The sequence below is a fragment of the Ochotona curzoniae genome, unplaced genomic scaffold, assembly GCF_017591425.1.
Source record: "Ochotona curzoniae isolate NIBS_2020 unplaced genomic scaffold, NIBS_Ocur_1.0 scaffold_3208, whole genome shotgun sequence".
NCBI classification, from domain to species: Eukaryota; Metazoa; Chordata; class Mammalia; order Lagomorpha; family Ochotonidae; genus Ochotona; species Ochotona curzoniae.
Genome location: NW_024467106.1, coordinates 18,589,823 through 18,594,962, shown reverse-complemented (window position 1 = coordinate 18,594,962; position 5,140 = coordinate 18,589,823). Strand labels below are relative to the sequence as shown.

The window sequence follows — 5,140 nt, the reverse complement described above, 5'->3', positions numbered from 1 at the left end:
CTCCAGTTTCTGTGCTAGAAACTCTGACTCTTCTGTGCAATCCTTCCAGGTTTCCTGTATCACCCCACCCTCACAACCCCGCACTGAGACCCCTGGAGCCCGTTGATCAGTTACACACACTCCGGCAGCCTCAACAGCTGCATGGAACCATCAGCTAAACTCGGTTTGACCTGCAGCCACCTCCACATCTGGAATCCATTGAAAGGAACTCGGTAGGTAAACTAAACGCCTAATTTAGGAGCATACTCGCCTACGGAACTGCCGAGTTTTAGCCAATCACAGCAGCCAAGCTTCAGCCAATCCCAGGCTGCCGATAGTTCAGTCTGTGCCCAAATAAGCCAGAGAGAGAGAGAGAGAGACAGACAGACAGAGAGAGACAGAGAGAGAGAGAGAGAGAGAGAGAGAGAGAGAGAGAGAGAGAGAAAGAACAGGAGTGAGTTCTGTAACCAGCCAAGTTGTCGCTCCCAGTTTCATCATTCTGCCTGGAAAGATTTGCCTGGCCACACTCGTGAGTTTTCTGAACTCGTGATTCTGAGCTCTATCCAACTGGTGAATTTTTTGTTCAAGCAAGTCTATCAGACTTAATTCATCCAAAGTCTATATTTTCGCATTATTCGCATTATCTACTTCATGTGATACTGTCTTCCCAGACATAGCCTTCTTCAGCATAAACTGCTAAATCTCTCACACCTTCTATTCTACTGGATCACAAGATTGACTGAACATGCTTGCTCCCCATTGCTGCTCACAGACCAAGTTCAAAATCCCACTTCCAGCCAGAGGAAGAAGAAAAAAACAATCCTGTGCTCCCTTCAGCAGCACATATACTAAAATCAGAATGATACAGAAGAGATTAGCATGCTCCTGCACAAGAATAACGCGCAAATCCATGAAGCCTTCCATATTTAAGAAAAAGCAAAGAAAAACAAACAATCCCACTTACATCTTCCTCTGCAACCTAAGTCCTGGATGTCTTAAAAGTAAACAGTAAGTATCTAGTAATTGAGCTATCCTGCATTTTTCTTTTTAAATTTTATTTATTTATTTGATAACTTTATTGTTTGAGAGGCAGAAGGCTGCACATGCACACACACACACACATCGTTTCTGTCAGTTCATTCATAAATGCCTTCATTTGAGAAGCATCCTAGCCAGGGGTGGCCTAGGATGCAGGAATACGTTTCAGGTCTCCCCCATGGGTGTGAGGGACCCAACTACCTGAGCCATCACCTACTGCCAGAGTCTGCACTGGCAGAAAGCTGGCATAAGGAATCCAATGTGGAATGCCAGCTAGGTCAAATGCCCATTGTTCACGTGGCCTGGAGTGTTTCTTCTCCCGTTCACCTTCACTGCAGGGTGGTGGCCACTCCCACGGGCACACTCAACACTTGGCTGCCAGTAGCTTTTCTGCTCCTCAAGCCTTTCCATCTTTACAGCCTACCCATCATCCTGTTCTCAGACTCTCAATTACTCGAGTGCATTGTTGTCTTCCCAAACTCAGGTTTCTTGAGGCGTAATTTAGGTTTATTTATTTAAGCTTTGTTTCGGTTTAACTGCTGCAAATACCACTGCTCCTATTTAAAGGACACAGTGGATGAGTTTTGGCATCCATGTATATCCACGAAATTATTATTGTAATACTTAGAACATACCATGACTTAAGTTTGCTCACGCCCTTTTTAAATTCCCCCTTTCTTCTCCCTGCTTTTTGCCCTCAAAGCAAACCACCTCTCTGCTTTATGTTACTCTAGATTGGTTTCTATTTTGTCTAAATTTTCACCAATACAATAATGTGTTACATATTTTTGTCTTCTTTCACTTTAAAGTTTCATCCTTTTTTAAAAAAAGATTTATTTATTTATTGGAAAGTCAGATATACAGAGAGGAGGAGAGACAGAGAGGAAGATCTTCCATCCGTTGATTCACTCCCCAAGTGAGCGCAATGGCCAATGCTATGCTGATCTGAAGCCAGGATCCAGGAACTTCTTCCGGGTATCCCACATGGGTGCAGGGTCCCAAGGCTTTGGGCTGTCCTCGACTGCTCTCCCAGGCCACAAGCAGGGAGCTGTATGGGAAGTGGAGCTGCCGGGATTAGAATCAGCGCGTTCAAGGCAAGGACTTTAGCTGCTAGGCCGCGCATCCAGGCCCAAGTTTCATCCATGTTGTGTATCTATCAACAGTGCCTCCCCTTTCATTCCTAAGCAGTGGTCCATTGGGTAGACGTACTGCTCCTGTTGATCCAGTCACTGGTTGCAAAACAGAGATATTTCCAAGTGTTTAACCATTACAAATAAATCTGTGAACGGTTATATGCAAGTCTTTGTGTGGAAATGTTGAGGTATAATTCAGATACTAAAAATTCACTATCACATATGATTGTGTGACAAATGTGTACAAGATACAATTTGATAGGCAATCATGTAATCATGTAATTGCAATCATGTAATCACCATTGGAATCCAACTATACAGTATCCCAATACCCCAGTTCTCTTGAGCATGTTTTTTCACCCTCACTCCCTGACAACCACTAGTCTGATTTCTGTCTTAGTAGCTCTGAATTCTAGAATGTCTCCTAAGTAGGAGCATCCAGGACACATCTCTTTTGTGTCTGGTTTCTGTATCATAGCACATTGCTTTGCTTTTTAGGATATGTTTATTTGAAAGACAGAGTTATAGCAAGAGACAAATAGACATCTTCCATCTGTTCACACGTCAGAGGGCCACGGTGGTTGAGGCTGACGCAGGCCAAGAGCAAGAGGCTGGAATTCCATCTGGTCTCCCACACAGATGCAGGGGTCTGAGAACTTCTGCCACCTTCTGCTTTCTCAGATTGGCAGGGAACTGGGTTGGAAGTGGAATATCTGGGGTTCAAACTGGTATCCATACAGGAGGCTGGCACTGCAAGTGGTGGCTTAAAGGTCTATGCTACAGTGCTCGCCTCAATTCTCATTCTTTTCAAACTTTTGCTCATACTTTCAACTTTTCATCCCTCATGCTTTCCTATGAAGTTCACCCTACAGAACTCCACCTCTGGGATCGATTCAATCACCCCTTTCCTTTGTTCATGTTCTGGCTGTTCTACTCACCATCCAGCTCCCTGCTTGTGGTCTGAGAAAGCAGCAGAGGATGTCATATCCTTGGGACCCTGCACCCACACAGGGGACGCAAAGGAGTCCCCCAGCTTGGATCAATTCAGCTCTGACTATTGTGGCCAGCTGGGAAGTGAACCAGCAGATGGAAGATCCTTCTATCTCTCCTTCTTTCTGTAAATCTGCCTTTTCAATAAAAGTAATCTTGAGAGAGAGAGAGAGAGAGAGAACATGAACCAGCACTCACATGAAGTGGCAGTGCTGCAGGTGGCTGCTCCCCAGGCCAGGCTGCCAGCACTCAAACAGCTGAGTTAGCTCCATCCTTTTGAAGTCTCAGAACCTTGACTTGCTCTGCTCCTCTGTCTAGAATATCTTCCCCCACCAGGGCAAGCTTCTTCCCCCAGGAGTGAGCTGGTTTTGGGGACTCTTCTAGCACACCTCAGTGTTCCTCTGCCCTCTTTTGCTGTGTTCCTAGTAATCAAAGCAAGTTCTCATTTGTGTTTTTGACAAATATCTGTTGAGTGCCTGCCGTGTGCCAGGCTGTGTTCCAAGGTCCAGAGATGTAACATCGAACAATCCAGATAAGATTGTTGTGGAACTGATATTGTAGTGCAAGAGACAGTCAATAAGCAGGTTTACTCCTTACAGTAGGAACGTGATCTGCTGGGTTAGAAGAGGCCATGGGACAGGGGTGAAGATGAGAGGTCGTACCCCAGCCAAACATGTCAGGCAGGTTGGAGGGACAGGGACCACCCTAACTGCAACAGGGGAAGAGGAAGAAGAGGCCAGGGAGGGTGTGAGTGATCAGATTCTCTCAGACCAAGGCCCTTCAGGCTGCCTATCCTGCTGCGAAGGTGCGGGAGCTTTTACTGGGTGAAATGGGAAGCCTCTGCAAGATTTTAAGCAGAGAAAGGACAGAATTTAGTTCATCTCTAAAATGTCTGGCTACAGTGTGGAGAATGGATACATCAGAAACCTGGTGAAACCAAGAACCTGTTGCAACAGTCCAGGTGAGGCGTGATGTTTGGACCATGGTGGTGGATGTGGAAGTCACAGGACGAACATTCCTTTGATTTAGTTGTGCACGAGTGACACTACGAACACAGTGCATTGCCAACAGGTTACTACTGCAGTGGACTTAATGCACCTTGTCAGGTCAGGGAATGGTAACTCAAGGGGACAGCAAAGGTTTGAAGTTACCAAGGAGACAGAGCTGCAGGGATCTGAAAATTTAAGAGGGTTGGGGCCTCCAGGCCTCTGGCGCAGCAGTAATTCCGCAGCCAAGCCCACCAGCTGCTGCCCAGCAACCATGCGCAACAGGCAGGGAAGGAGCCTATGGAAAGCGCAGGACTTTGGCAAAGACGGGTGAGCGCATCCCGGGAATGGTAGTTCCGCGCCTGTGCGCAGGCGCGCAGGAGCTCTCAGGCTTGCGCGCGCACGACCAGCTTCTGGAAGCTCATTGCGGTGGCATTGATGCTGGCTGCGGATGCTGCTGCAGGTATCGGTTGTCCCAGACCCCTAGTTTTTAGAGCTGCGGCTGCGGCACCCACACCGAGCGCGTCTCTCAGGCGGGACGGGTATTGAGAGTCTGGCCGTGCCTTTCGCCGGCTGCGGCTTCGGTGGGAGGTGGGTACTTTTCTGGGGGACTGAGCCCCCTGTCTCTCCCTGCTCCTTAATCTGCAACTTTGGCGCTTTTTGGCCTTGGCGGCGGGATCCCTCCTTGTTGTGAGTTGGGTGGGGGTGGGGGTGGCTGTCCCACTGTTGCGAGGATGCTTAGCGGCATCCCTGGCTTCATGCCACCTAACTACCAGTAACACTTTTTCCTGGCTCGTGATCATAAAAAAATGTGCAGGCATCGCCAAAGACCCTTTTGGAGCACCAGTGCCTGCTCTTTCTGGCTATGGTTGAAAACCTCTGGCTGCGTCACGTTTTCTTGGAGCCTCCCTTCTTAGGTGTCTAGGAGACAGAAGCGAGCGCAGTCACCGCAAAGTCCCAGGTGCTCAGGTCCCTGGTGGTCGCCTAACAATTGATAAAAGAACAAATGACGTC

The 5,140-nt window shown here is 47.8% G+C and overlaps 1 non-coding gene across 1 annotated transcript; it reads left to right on the top strand.

Annotated features, from left to right (window-relative positions):
* The first annotated feature begins 803 nt into the window (after positions 1–803).
* Positions 804–909, top strand: LOC121145142. The gene has a single exon (XR_005881942.1). It is a non-coding gene; the product is annotated as a U6 spliceosomal RNA (small nuclear RNA).
* The last annotated feature ends 4,231 nt before the right edge of the window (positions 910–5,140 follow it).